Here is a 15,871-nt window from a genome sequence, read left to right as displayed (position 1 = left end):
CACAGATACTTTTCTATTACAAAACTATTTGAAAGACTCACAACCCTCTATTTTGCCTTCTGTTAGCCCCACAAAGCAGCCTCAGAGACACAGACAGAGAGGCTGTGGCAATTTGCCCTGAACAAAAGATGTGGCTCTGATAGCAGGATCACGTAGCTTGATAGTTTTTGTCACCATTTGTCTGTTTGTGGGAGTTCCTGTTCACCAAAAGGGGCCTTTAAATTTTTGGCTATTCTGCATATTTCCTCTCCCACTAAGCATATTATCATTGGTGGTTGGGTTGTTTTACTTTTTTTTTGGTTAGGCCCACTTTTTTTTTTTTTTTTTTTTTTTTTTTTGACTTGTGATTAGCCTTTTCCATGAGAACCAGAGAGTTTCTGGGTTAAGATAAAGAAAATGTTCATATTGGTAACTCCCTTACGTTCTACTTGCTTTCCCCAAATATTGCCTCTTTTTTCTATGATAAAATGATGTGCTAATAAGAATTAATAAGAACGTGTTGATGTTTCTTATTTTTCACATGGAATTCATTTTTCTCTGAAATATTCCCAGTGAGATAATTTTAAAGTCACACTGCATTTTTTTTTTCCCAAGAGTTTGAGAAGAAATTAATGTATTGAGAAACACAAAATTTTCTTGAACGGATTGAAAGGTCCTTGAAATCCATTAAGATCTCAAGGATTTATTTGGAACCCACAAATGCAACGAAGAGAAGTAAGTTTATTGAGCAAGTTTCTTGTTAGGAGCCTTCACTGTGGGATTCCTTTCCATTTGTAAATTTCTAGTACACAAATCAGAAGATGAAAACTGTGGAGAATCAGACTACCTGAAAAACAAAGCCTTATAACATTTTGAGTTAAAGTGTTCAACAGAAGTCCAAGGCCATCATTAGTATGCTTGATGTGCCTCCGATCCAAAAATATATTTCCTAGACAGGGTGGTGCCTAGCTTCACTTTCTAGACATTAAATATTGTTATTTTTTTATCTGCTATATTGAGTTGAACTCTGGTGCGTTATTGCTCTGTGCTGATAATGGAGGAAACATGCTGATGTTCTTAGATTGTTTTTTAAATTTGTAACAGAGATGTTCTGTGGGGATAGATGGCCACACTTGTTTCATATTTCTGTCTACCAGATACTGTACATATTTATGGAAAGCACCCATAAAACAAATCCTTACCATCAGAATAATTATACAAAAATAGTGTAATTCAAGTAATAAGAATGAACAAATATCTGTCCTACATATATCTCTATATAGCCATCTGTTCTCTTACAGATTTTTTAACCTACTTCAACACTTCAGTTCTTATAGAATACATCCAAAAACACTTTTTTTATATATATTAAATAAACAGTAATAAAAAAATTCCCCATATTAAGTTCAAATCCTGATAATGGTACAATTTTATTGCTTTGTACTGAACTTATCAATCAGTGCAATTATGAGCTAATTCATTCTCATCAGTTTTGGAAAGTTTTTTTTTTTTTTTTTTTCAAATTCATATCTGATATTTTTGCATGTGAAATGCTTACAAAGGGAAGTTAATAAAAGAGCAGTTCATCTGCATATACAAAGAAAGATCATAATATAAAAAAAAAAAAAAAATTGCCACATTAGAGAAGTCTAGACCTTGACTATCTGTCATATATTTTTATAGCATCTTATCATTGTGTTATCTGATTAAAAAGTGAAATGGTTAAGATAAATGAGACTTAATTAGCGGAACTGATACCTGTCTGTTGCTAGTCTTAAATGTGCATCTGGGAGCTCTGATTTTCAGAGGTGGAAAGCACACGACTGCACTCCTTCTTCCCTTTGAAATCAATAGGAGTTTTCCCTGCAGTGAAAAGAAATTCTCAAGGTTTCATTCAAAGCAGACTGAAACTTCTGCAGTCTACTGCAGAAGACTTTGGGTCCCTTTGACCCATAAGCTAAAATCTGTGGAGACAAATACCAGAGCTCTGAGATGGAGGGAAAAGAGCCTAGACATGACTTCTAATGTGTCAGGTTGCAGAGCTCAGCAGCATGAAGAGATAAATAAATTGTATCAGGAATAAGGGCTGGCACATATTATTTTCTCTCTGGAACAAGAGTGACCACAATGTGGCTCAGATTTTTTCAGCTTTGCTTGTGGAGTAAAGTATTTACTTTTGAGCTCAGGGATTAGATGGCCAGTTGCCATCGGTTTCAACTATTTCAATAGGAATGGGCTGGAGCATAAGTTCCCCGCCAAACGCTCTCTGTGCAGAACAAACGATTTACCACAGAGCTCAGAGATGGGGTATTTACATTCATTTAAGTTTGGTATAAACATTTACAGAACATTAGGACAAATACCGGCATTCTCAGCTAAATGTCTGACCACAATTATTTTTGATGAATAAATGTCTTGTAGAGTGACTCTGAGTTGAGGATTTTTTCTGTTTTTCTCCTCTCAAACCAAAGGACTTTGAAAACACAGTGCACAATGCAACTAAACACACTGTACAAAGGTTCATGCAGAGTTAAAGAAAACCATAGATGTTTGAGAGATTAGGGAATGAACATCTAGATTAAACCAGTTTATGGTGTCCTTCATCTGCTGTTCTGTTTTTTCCTTCAAAATCTTACCTTAAAATCTGACCCTGACAGACATGTCTAGCTCTGTGAAGATGTTTTGTGCTGAGCAAGTACTTTTTTTAACCAACAATTATGAGCTGGCCACTGCAGAGGTACTTTTCCCACTGGAAATGGTGGCATGAGGGTTGTTGACTACAGCATGAGAGTCCATTTACTAAATATTTCTTAGAAACACCTGGCTGTGAGAATATGGAAGCCATTCAAAGGGGTCTGGAACTGCCCGGTCTAAACTGTGCTTTTTCTCCTTACTTTTAGTACAAAACACAAATGTATTCTTTCCATTCTGTTTTATTTATTTTATATATATATATACATATACATATACATATGCATATACATATACACATACACGTAATATATCTATATATGTAGATATAGATATGTTGTGCCACAAGTAAAGAATGCAAATGCAATTATTTCTGTTCAGTGCTGTCTCTAGAGCCCTTCTTCTCATGACCAATTCTTCTTCATGGTAGAGGCAACATTGACCCCTCTGCTGGACAGCATCTTCTTTTGGGTTCAAGAATGAAACTCTTTCCTACCTGTGCTACAGGAAGGGGTGAAGATAATTCTGAAACAACACTGAGAAACCAAACTTCAGCAATTCAGAGAAAGAACTTCCCAGACATTTTCTACCTATGATTTCATTAAAAAAAAAAAAAAAAAAAAAAAAAAAAAAAAAAAAACACAAAAAAAAAAAACCCTGTCATTCTGTCATTTTCTGAACATTTCTTACAACTAGAGGAGTTCAGCAATTATAGGACTAACTTAACACATCAGAAACAGTTCTGGTTTCAACTCTGACAGAACAGGGAGTCAAACCTGATTTTCAAGAATCTTGGCAGAACATGTAATTATGAGTTTATTGACTATTTTGGGAGGGGTCTGTCTTGTTTTGGGGGTGGTAATGTCTGATTAGTGTTGTTTTTTGTTTAATTGTTTGTTTGTTTGTTTTCCCATTACACTAATTTCAAGCATCTAATGAAAACATCTTATTAATAGCTCAGCATTTCTGAGTGAAGTTAAATACTTTTTGTTCTGGATACAGAACAAATACTAGCATGGAGCTTGCTGGTAAGAAAACAAAATCTAATTCCTATAACTAGACCAAACATTGAGATTACCAAGAGTTGTTTCAAGGCAGAGCTCTTCTGGACTGTTACAAGGTAGATCACCTTGTTTGGTAGGGGTCAGAAATCTGCGAAGCTCCCGTGGATGTTTGGGAGCATCAGTTTTCTGGATCAAGGCCTTCAAAAAACTGGCCTCCAGGTAGAAAGGGACTTCATCCTATGCTGTTTAAACCTATAGACAGAGACAAAGATGTAAAGCAAGTTTTTGTTCTGTACTTGGTTTTCATGCAATACCATGGCAGATTAATCTTAGCTTTCAATTCCTGATTTCTACGCTTCTCACTGACATAATTTTGGTTAGGAGAATATTATTTCATCAAAAGAGAACAAAAAACGTTACTAACACCCTACATCCCTATGAACTACTGAGGTCAAGTAGGATATATCACAGTATATAAAAGCAGAAAGAAACAGAAGAAAAACAAGCTGCAAGCATTTAGGTGAGGCTTAGATGGAAATTGAGACCACTTTGTTCCTGCGTATTTCACAGCACAATGAACTTAAACTGAATTTAAAATTGTGAATGCATCTCAGAGGAAGTGTTTTACACTCTTTATCTGAAGGTGCAAAACCCTGTATGACAGCCTGAGCAGTGGTGAATCTTGTCTGAAAAGTTACACACATATTCAGTGAGGGGGTGTGGGAGGGAATTTTAATGAGTTTGGGATTTCTGTCTTCAGTAGCTTTAGCCATCAGGTCTCTCCCCAAAATGAAGAATATTCATGCTTACAATAATTAATACTGAACAGGAGATTTATATCAATCTGACAGATAGGAGATGAAATTAACTGTGCTTTCATGTTCAATTTTAAGTAGGTCAGATAAGAACATCTATTGTAACCAACTTTTATTTTATAGATAGATATGCTCTGACACATACAGACCCACACGTACACATTATGTATGTCTATAAAAATCTCCCACACAGCAGAATCTCCTTAACCTCACATTTACTAGCTACCCATTTCTTTCCTTCAAGCTCACCTCTCTTCCCCACATTGATTCATAGGCTGTAAGGTCAGAGGGGACACTTGTGATATACACAGATCTGCAAACACAGGACTTAGAATAGCACACAGCAATTCCTACAATGCATCCCATCGGCTGAGATTGGACAGGAGCATGTGGAAAATATTTAAAGAATAAAACAACCTCCTATGCTGCATTGATTTTTCTCTGTATTTTATTCTATTGCCTTCCTAACTTACACAGTTACACTAGATCAGCATCAGTGATCTAGACAGGCTTCCTTTCTAAGTAACATTTCATATTAGGTAGTGAGAGCAATGGTAAGAATATAACTGACTGATAAAAAAAAAAAAAAAAAAAAGGTATTAGAATATAACATTGATGTGATGGGGTTTCAGTTGACTTAGTTCTCTGAAGGTGTTCATTAGTTGTTCATAACATTTGGTACTTTGGAATTGAATTCCTTCAACAGATAATGGAAATGCAAAGAAAAGATGTCTCTATCCTGCAGTGCATTCTACTTGCTTTTTTTTTTTTTTACATGAACCTAAATTATAAAGAAATGAACAGCCCCTTGAGGTGTGCAGGCTTCTTTACAATGATGCTGTTTTACCTCTTTTGTAAAATGAAAAATTAAATCTGTTTTTAATATTTATTTAAGACTCTAACTGTTGGCTGTGTTAACATATGGCTGCTTGAATAAAGTAATTTATTTGTGTGTGAATCATCAAGGGAAAACATTAGAACCTGAAACCAGACTCTGAAACATTGTTTGCTAATAGTTTTGGTTAAATGTCTTGTTCTACTTTTCCATCAGATATTTTCTTCCTCGTTGAAAAGTAGAAAGAAGGGGAATTGGAGAAGGAAAAAATAAGAATAATCTCAATAGACATGGATTTATGTCAATAGACATAAATCATTATAAAAATTAATATAACTGATTAAAAATGCTGCCAACATTTTCTTATGGAAACTATACAAATCATGTTTTGAAATATTACAGTGATCTGCCAGAGGCGTGTTTGTTGTTGGACAAATGCTACAGTGATGTGACATAGTGACATAGTCACTAATCAATACCATGTACTTAACTAATCATGCATATAATCATAATCGTGTCCTTAATTGCTGAATTGGGGACAAGTCCAAAGCCCATATAAATCCATGGCAAGCCTCTGCATGGGATTATTAGTCATCTAAGTGATTTTCTAGACTTTCTTACTAGTTAGTGGAAGAAGATAAAAGGATCAGAGAGACTTCATCCCACCAGTGACCCAAGTGTCCTCTTGACCCCATGGATTCTGAGATTCAGCTTCACAAAGAGGGGTGCAGTGCTTCCACATTGGGTATCTCTCAACTTGGGGCTGGAATCAGTTTTGGGAGGTGAATCTGCTCTTGCTGAAGAGCATGCAGAGATCATTGGAGTTATGGGAAGAAAAATAGTGCCACTAATTTTCAGTAGGAGTTGAAATTAGATAAAGTGGACCTACGCTGGATTTTCAGTTGGACTGTTTCTCCTAAAGCAGCCCAAGAGAGGTACCCTGTTGAAGTGCCTGAAGGTAGGTCACCTGCACTGCTGACCTTGGGACAGGACCTCAGACTCAGACACACCTACAGACCTATGCTTGGATGGGATGGAAAAACTCCCCATCTTATGCAAAAAGCCACTGCCTGAGTGGGCACTGGGGTCCTGCAGGTTTGAATTGAGGAGGGAACAAGAAGAAGGGCTGTGAGTATGTAATAGTTACTTAGTGTATTTCCTCTTGTATGTGAGCAAAAAATGTAACACAAAAGCAAAGGGAGAGATAATCAGGACAAGTGGGCTGCTTTTTTTTTTTTTTCTTGTTAAGAAACTTTATTTTAAAAAGTCCCTTTTGGTAGCTGCAAGCTTAACTTATCATATGAATCAAAAAAAAATGAAACCGAGTGAGAAAAAAGGTGAAATTGTCTAGACTGAATGAATTGCAAACAGCATGGTGAAAAGTAAATTAGGAAGTTTAACAGGCTTTCATTTTTAATAAGCTGAGGTGTTATCAATAATGTCTGTAATTAATTTTTAAAAAAGATGTTCATTTTAGATCAATAACATCCCTATGAAACAGCCAAGACATGACCTTTTATCATATTTAAACAGTAAGGTACCAGCTCAATGGTGGAATTGTAGCAATTAACATTAGTGAGGATGATACCATATTATCATTTCAAAGTTGTCAACCAAATATAAATATATATTTTAACATTGATAATATATGTATTTCCCTTTGTCTATTTTCCTTTTTTTGTAGTGATGCTTTTGAAGTGTGGAAAATGAGTGCTTACAGAGCTGACAACAAGTATTCTTGAAACTGTATAACTTCTGATTCTCAGGGAAGTTTTCTGTAGGGGTGCTAAAAATATTAGCCCCCAGAATAGCACGAGCTGACCACTGCAAACACTGTAATTTAAGGACCTGTGTGCTCTTGGGTCACGTTTAATAGTTACATGTGGGCATTTGAGTTTTTTTCCCATGAAATACTTGTCCTTGAGATGCAGGCTTTGATGCAGTTGACAGGCAAATAATAAATTCAATAGCACATATTTATGGGTTTGCTATTATAAACATGAGGGCAACATCTCCATGAAGATACACAGGTCTCTCCTCCCAAAACAACAACAAAAAAAAAAAACACAGCACTGATCATGGCAGAACCAAAGTCTGGTGAATCAGACCTTTAGCTGGCTTAGCAGCTAAATGAAGCTCCAGCTCTTTGCTGAGGAACAGATCCTGTCAGCCCCTGCAGGTAAATGACTGTTTTTGAAATCAATGTCATATCGATGACAGTCATTAGCATGAAACCATAACATTTGTGAACTGCCTTTTATATGGTGTGGGCTGCTGGCATTTAGACCAACAGCTACAATTTTGCTATACAGGAAGCAAAGTGCTGCAACACCACACAGCTAGAGACAACTTGATTATAATAAACCTTATATCCTTTTTTTCATTTTTTTTTTCCCTTTAGTGCTCTGTTCTTGTCTTTCCTCTTTTTTTTTTTTTTTCCTAAGAAATTTCAATGAATAATCCTAGAATCATCTTAACATCATATACTTGAAACATCTCCGTAAGCACCCTGAGCATTAAAACAAGACAAAAATACTGAAGATGACCTAAGATATATTTCTTTATGATTTTTTGTAGAAAGCTTAGTTTTATAAGGGATCCACCCTTCATATTTCCTTTGTTGTTGTTTATTGTGATCATATAAGAAAGCAAACATGGCTGTATACAGTACATAAGAATACATTAAGAGAAACTTCAAATTAGCCAAACCATAGCTCCTCATTTGAAGGGAGGGGGAGAAGTATATATATATACATTACATATATATAATATATATATATATACATGCACACAAGGTTTATTTTTTTCCCTTGCTGCTTATGTTGGGGGGAAAGTACCTTGTTCTTACAAGATAGTTCTGCCTCCTGTTTTGAACATGCTGTCTGGGAGACAGTATGTAGCTATTTGCTTGTACATTATGAATGATTTTTCTATATGGAAAACCTGAAGACTTTATTACTTTTTTTTGTGTGTGTGTGTGTGTGTGTGTGTGCGTGACTTTAATGTTTTTGATAACTAAAGTTCATGAAAAAGCCATGTAATTGGTACGGAACATTTTTTTTTTACTTGCATCAAGCACCATAATCTTTGAACATTAGAATAATTTTGCATCTAGCCTGGGGTAAATTAGTTTCTACATTTTTTTTTTTATTTAACTTCCCAGCATTATTTATTTTCAATTTGAAATTCTTTTAATATCAAAGTGGGTGTAATTAATTCTCTGTTTCTGATGATCTGAAAATTAAAATGAAAAATTACAAATAATATATCAAAGAACTTTCATAAAATATACCTGACCAAAATACTTTAGGTTTACTGAACCTACATATCCATTTTTGTGGGGATTTTTCCCCTTGTATATAAAAGCCATGCTTTAGTGCCATCTAGTGCACTGAGAAATCACAAATGAAGTTTCCATGAATGTTTATACTCCTGTCTTGCAACAAACACTTAAAAACTCTAGATTAGAGACATGGTTATGATATTAAGTAAACAGTCAAATGACTCTTAATTACCCACTTGGAGTGTGACTGCGTATGACCAAGGGTGAGTATAAAGCAAGAGTTTCAGGTCCTCTCTCGCCAGCAATCGCTGAAACTGAAAAAGACTCAGCAGTTCAGATTTAATCTCTTTTCCTTTGGAAAATTAGGGTTGTCTTGAAAGAATTCTAGCTCACAGCTGAAGGTTTGATTATTGTTCAATATACAAAATATGGTGTGTGCACAGCCTGGGTTCCTCCTATTCCATAACTGAACAATTTTTGTCTAATGACAGGAAAAAATAAATAAATAAAACCAACACCAAAAACCCACTGGTAGAAAATACAGCTAGTAAGAATAAAATCATAAACACATATTTATCTTTTTTTTACCTTTTTTTTTTTTTCTCAGAATTCATCAACAGTCAATCAAAATTCAACCAGTAAGCGTAAGCTTGACAAAAATGTCTGACCCACATATCAACAGGTGAGATACTGCCCTGAATTGCTCTCTTTTTCATTTGATTCATGGTGGCAATCCCAAGAGGAGAGTTTGGGCTGCAGCATGTGTCCAGCTAGCTGTTTTACCAATGTTCTCTGGATTTTTGAGCATTACATTTGTTATCAGCATAGGCACTCTGGTGGTGTGTATGTGATTCATAAATAGCTAGAAAGGTTTGAGAGGTTAGAGGATTTGATTAGATGATCTGAGGTTAGATATTTTTATTGGAGAGGTTAGATGATCTGCTGAAAGCATTCAGATCTTTGGAGACTGAGACACAGATTATCAGCACAGATTTTACAGCAGGTACACACAGGTTGTCAAGTTTGACAGTTCCAGTGCTTGCAAACAGGTGGAATATTTCCTACCCAAAATCAGTGAAAAAACACTGCACTGGAACACTTAATGTTGGAGGGGTGGTGGTGGTGGTGGTGATAGTTTTGATGAAATATTGAAACTTCTAACAGTCTTGTTAAACAAGTTATCTGTGCTGATACTCTATTTGTGTCCCTGATAAAGATTCCTCTACCTTTCTTTAATATGCATTTAGAGTCTAGCAAAGCAAAATATTTTCAGGTAAAACCAGATATTCGCAGTGAGAGATCACAGTTCATTGCCTACATGAACTGGTAACAGCTGAGGGTCAAGGTAGAAGCATGGGGAAAATGCAAAACTTCCCCAGAAAGAAACCAACCAATATGGTTGGCAACTTGGGGATGTTAAAAGAATGTGGGAATATTGCAACCCCTTTTCCAATACAATAATAAAAAGCAAATTAAAATCTTTCTTCTGCCTTAGGACTTTTGGTGACCTGAGAGCAGAAATCAGGAGGAGTTCAGCTGAAGCACTGACAGCATCTCTGAGCTGGAATAATATGCATTGTGGTGGGGCCCCGACCTCTGCTTGGACTTCCAGGTGCAAAGTCATGATAATCATCCCTTCATGAGAACATATGCTGGGTATCAGCTGGGAATCAGGACAGGAAGGAGGATAGGAAGGAAGGGTGCAGCATGTCAGATGATGCCTCCACTTCACAGTGGTAAAAAGGAACACGGGTAAATTCTTCATGCTGATGGCTGCATGACTTTCAGACCTATGAGCTGGATGTAGCTGTCCTGTACTGATAAGATCCTTCCCCCTCAAATCACAGCCTTCAGGAGCATCAGGAGCTCTGCTTACCACTTGCTGGCCTGCTCCTGCCTTGCAAATAGAATAAAATAATAGCAATCTTGTTAAGAGAAATGCATTTGTCAGCACTCTGAATTTTAATGTGAACTGGCAGCGGATCTCAGCGATAAAGAAGAAGTCTAATGCGGATGGTAATTTTGCAGGGACCTTGCTAACATATGTTATCCACTGGCTTTCTTTTGTTCACCGCTGTGAATTATCAACTGACTCAAGGCAATAGAAGGAAAAAAAGTTATATTTCTCACTGTGTCACTTTCCTAACATCATCCAAAGCTCACTGCGATAATTTAATTTTGCAGAGAAAGCACCGAGTTTATTACATTTCTCTCCCTCCTCATCCCTGGTATTTTGTAGACAGGTATTGAATGGTGATTGACCAGAAGTTGTGACTCATGGTTAGCCACAGGGTCCCACAATATGTTTAACAAATTCATTTTTCCCAGGGGAAAAATAAATATATAAATAGGAAAATATCACATTTCCTAGTCCTCAAGATTGATCCATGATCAGAACCAAACTTTCCCAAGGAAAATCCAAGAGGCCTTGCAGAACTGGTATGATTAAACAACCCAAGGAAATCTTCTTCTTAACCTTTAACAGTTTTAGAGATAGCAATATTTTTCTATGCAAAATATCTCTGTTAAAAATAGGGGTTGTAAAAAATATGAATAAACATAAATCTGAGATTATTACTTTTATGAGAAACTTTGGTGATGATTTCAGAAATTATTTTACTACAAACAGTAGCTGAAGAATTGCAACAAATGCACTGAAGCTGTGCATTTATACTGTTCAAATTGTGAAAATTCTGAGGATGTTAGATCTAAGCAAACAGCTACTGAATGAAGATGTAGTTCCTTCTTTGATTCATTTTCAATGTCCAATATTTATGCTAAAATCATTTCTGTGGATAATCCTGAGCCATTCTGCTGTAGCATTCTGAGCCATTCAGTTTTCTGTGCAGTGAGGAATTCCCCAGGTTCTGCATTCAAAAGGAATTTCCTTGATCATCCATAAATGCAGTCTTCCACCACTACAGCCTCAGAAGTTGCCTCACTAACACTATTGGTTCTAGCCACATTTTACACCAGTCAGCAGAATTTGGCACATCATGTCAACATTTCTGTGCACTAGAAATCCCCGCTGTCCACCCCAAATTTAAGCAGCAGTTCTTGAAAATGTGGAAAATAACCTTTAAAGTCATCATTAAGAGTATTGCTGGGAGTGTCATATAAATATCTTATTTACAAAAGCATTGAATACCATATGTTCAGAGGGAGATGTGCCAAAAAGTGCTAATTACACTGTTATTTAATGCCAACCAGGTAATTACGTTCAGCCCACTTAAATGCTTGCTGCAATCTGGGTTGCCTCAGCAGCTGAGGAAGGATTAGTGCTGCCCCATATTGCACGTCAGTGCCCTTTCCCTGAGGGCACCACGTATTGAATCAAACTTCTGATTACGGATCCAAACCTCACTGTCCATTCATTCCTCTGCTCCTTCTCCTCCGTTTTCTAGTTGCTTTTCTCCACTCAGATACTCAGGAGTTTTGTTTGTTTGTCTGTTTGTTTGTTTTTTTTCCTGACCCAGTGACATCTGCAAGTCTTTTTTCTCTCTTAAATTCTTCCCACTCCTTTAAATGCTTTCTGTCCTGTATAGAACTCTGCTGTCTCCTGACTTATCTTCTGATAACTGGGAGAGAGGTGGCCATCATTTGCTGAACATGGCCCATCTTCCCAGCTGATCAGTAATTGTCAGCTTAGCTCTGTTGAGTATTTCTGCACTCTCATTTTGAACTATTTGCTTAGCACAGATATGCTGGTTCAGCAATAGGATTAATGTTCAAATTCCTTTCTATTTCTCGAATCAATTTCTGATCAAAAGGCCAGCCCAGAGGCAAGGTAAACACACACACACACATATATAAATGTATACATATTTGGAACATTCCTGGAGTGATTTTTAAGGATTGTGCCAACAGATAGCTGGGGGGAAGCATATAAATATGATATGCGAGGCTGATCTGCAAATCTAATCCCAATCATTTGCAGGCAGCAAAACCGCCAGGTATGGTGGTCCTGAGCACTATGCACTTGTATGCAAAAAGTATGAAACGTACCGAGCAACCAGTGGTAAAATTTGTCATCACTTTAATGCAGTCAGGAGGCAATTGGAGACAATTTAACAGATGTTTCCATATTTAAGCCAGAACAAACTAAACAGATTAATTTCCCTACTTTCTCTTCAGAAGCAAGTGCCAGAAAGATCTGTGTCTGCAATTTCACCATGTAACACAAGGAAAAAAAAATGTTTTGATCACGTCAGCAGCAGCAAAGTCAATGTATGTAGTCAGGGGGATCTTAGAAACCAGAAGCCAGGCTGCCATGGAGGGGTAACAAGGGTACAGTGAGATCTATTAATGCCTTATCAGACTACTTTGAGTACAATAAATTTAGAAATATTGCATGCTACTGATATTAACTAGAAATACTGGAGCAGATTGTCTGTGAGTATGAGAAAGAATATCTCAGCCCAGCACTAAATTTGTCATTTTTCTGAACTTCAGGGCAGGTTGAACATCATGCCTTTTTTATTATTATTTTTATTTTATTTTTCCCCTATGCAGTGTGTATTTGCCAGAAAGGGATGAAAAGCATGCTTACTCTCTGCCAGTGCCATCTCACTGATTGCAGAGGGGTGTCCCAGGGCACACATCAATGATGAACACAGCCCAGAGGTCACAAGCTACCTCTCAAATTGCAGGACTCCCACACTTAATTCACTGCTCTAATTATACCATCAGCTGTCATTAGTCCTGTTATTTAGATCTGTCATCCTGACCCAACAGAGAGGGCTGGGGGTGAGCTAGTGCTCTGGGTCTTGTGGAGGCATTAAGGGTTGCAGTATCCAGGGATCTTGCACCCAAGATTGCAAAATGGAGCAGTTTTGAAGCAGCTGGAGTGGAAACTTCAGACGTGAGATGGTTTTTACAAAGCTGCTTCCTCCTTCTGTACATGCGTACAAAGGGTTGCTTTTCTGATTTTCTCACTCCATGTGTCTTGAAGTTTATTAAGACTCACTCTCCAAAGCAAAGAGGTCTATTTTAATGACAGCAGTCCAGCATCACAAAAAACACCATGTAATTTCAAATAATATTCTATTTTTACTCATAACTTCCCCTCTTCATTGCTCTGGGAGGAGGGAGGAATAAACAGAGTGAAGGGTTAAGTCTCCTACCTTGCCCAGCAAGCAGTGAGTTTGCGTGGGCTCACTCCTTCCTGAGCACCCAGCGCTCTCCACCCCAAACGTGAAAGTTGTGTAATAACCCCTTCCCTAACCTTGACTCAATCTTTGCCAGCTCGGTGATTCACCACGGCTCTGCCACCTGCTTTCTCTGGAACTGTGAGCCGAAACCCCAGCTGAAAACAGCTCATGTGGAGACGCAGAGAGCTGCTGTCCCCACAGCCCAGTTCTGCTCAGGCTCCCAGCCCTGAATGACAGCTGTGGGGTTATATTTATCACAGGTGTGTATCTGACATTAAAAAAGGGGGGGGGGAAATGCCTTTCCTTTGTGGTAAGATTTCCCCTTCGTCTGCTGTTTTGAAGGTTTTACAGTTATTAGATAGTCATGTTCATGATTGCCTCATGAAAACTTTGCTGGAGCTTAAATGCGTATTCTGTGTGACAACGATTTTAGTCCTGGCAGGATCTAAAACAGGGTTTTAATCCTAGTTATGTTCTGTTCCACTTAATTGCCTTACCGAACGCTTGCACTCAGTATAAAGACAATCCATCTTTTCCCCACTTGCTTCTGAAATAATCATTACCTTCCTCTGCAGAAATTAAAAGAAAAAAAAAAAAAAGAAAAAAGAAAAAAAAAAAAAAAAAGAAAAAAAAGTGATGTGGGTTAGGAGGAAATGACATTGAAAACAGACACCCAAAGATGTTTTTGAACAATTCCAAATGTTTCTTATGCACTTCACAGAGATCCTTGCTGGAGCTAAAGGAGTTTTAATGAAGGATTTTTCCCTCCTCCCTGCACCATGCTGCTTCCCCTCCCCTTTCCCATTCCACAGAGAAGTTTCCAAAAGTAATCCCAAAAACAATATTTAGATGACTGAAATGTTAGAGCATAATGTTACTGCATAACACAGCACACCCAGGACTTTCCTCTGGGATGGAAATCTTTTATTTTCTCTATATTAAAGGAGAAGTAAACATGTGTTGAGGACAAAAATGGATGCTTGAAAGGTTATTTTGCATTTTTTGCCATTTTCCTACATTTTTATCACTTTGAGCAAAATCATTATTTTTTCTAGGGAATGGATTGCTGGAAATAGAATCTGAATGCCTTTGGGGGCTGAAGCACTTTCTCTTGGTGATAGATGCAGGCCACTCTGCTCAGATCTCTCATGTGCTCCCTGCTCTTTGCTCCTATGTAATTTCTGAGTGTACAATTGGATCAGGTACCATTTATACAGCCTACTAAAAACACTGATATGTTTTCCTTGGCTTTCAAGTCAACCCAAAACTAATACTTTGGTCTTCATATGGCTTTTGTGTAGTCTCTAAAACAGTGGAGTCAGCCTTCATCTTTAGCAAGCCAAACCTTCATCCACAGAGTTGATCAGGTCAGTCTTTTTTTTTACAGAATCCTGGCCACAAAATTCATAGCTAAGATATTCCCAGAATTGTGTGGGACAGCCATCTTTCTGGGATAATGAAGCTGTGACAACAAAGCACTTTGTTGAGAGATGTTGAGATGATTTGGGGGCAGCTCCTTGCTCTTCCCCAGACTTTCTGTTTGACTGTGGGCAAGCCCCACCATTTCACCAGGAAGTAGTTTATCATCTCCAAAATGGGGTTGATTAATCCTCTGTTTTACAGTCAGAGAGGGTGAATGAATCCACAAAGAAATATTCTGGTCTTGTCTTCCCCAAAGAGGTTTTGGTTTCAGTGGAGATTCCCAAAACATCTCTAAACTGGCTTACATAGGTAGCATTAACAGTTCCAAACACACTACAGACCTGCTTTAAACCTAGCTCGGGTATATCACAATTATAGAACAGACACAGCAGTGAATCATGTAATGAGAGGGATAAAGACAGATACACCGGCTGTTTTTTAAACACTGAATCTATGGCATTAACATGTTAAGACCAATAAAAAACCTGTTATTAACCAGTTTTGTTTTCAGAATCAACCTGCTTCTCATATCTATTAAAAAACTTGTGCTGTGGTAAATTGCTAATTTTTTTTTTTTTTTTTTATTTTATTTATTTTTTGATGTGTCTGGGTTTTGGTTAAAAAATGCCCACTTAAAATTCACATTTCCCATTGCATCAGAGTGAGCTTAGGTCTTGAACAAAGGAGATCAC

At 37.3% G+C, this 15,871-nt stretch overlaps 1 long non-coding RNA gene across 4 annotated transcripts in view; it reads left to right on the top strand.

Annotated features, from left to right (window-relative positions):
• The window catches only part of LOC137849910 (uncharacterized), a 44,201-nt gene that overhangs the window by 14,350 nt on the left and 13,980 nt on the right, over positions 1 to 15,871 (top strand). The window contains exons 2-4 of one of the 4 annotated variants that reach the window (XR_011092161.1): positions 595 to 714; positions 9,215 to 9,289; positions 10,103 to 14,017. This is a non-coding gene — a long non-coding RNA (uncharacterized lncRNA). The remainder of the gene's footprint in view (positions 1 to 594; positions 715 to 9,214; positions 9,290 to 10,102; positions 14,018 to 15,871) is intronic. The other 3 variants (XR_011092162.1, XR_011092160.1, XR_011092163.1) reach the window with 3 other exon arrangements.

This window comes from Anas acuta, chromosome 1 (genome assembly GCF_963932015.1).
Source record: "Anas acuta chromosome 1, bAnaAcu1.1, whole genome shotgun sequence".
NCBI classification, from domain to species: Eukaryota; Metazoa; Chordata; class Aves; order Anseriformes; family Anatidae; genus Anas; species Anas acuta.
This window is presented reverse-complemented; position numbering and strand designations above follow the sequence as displayed.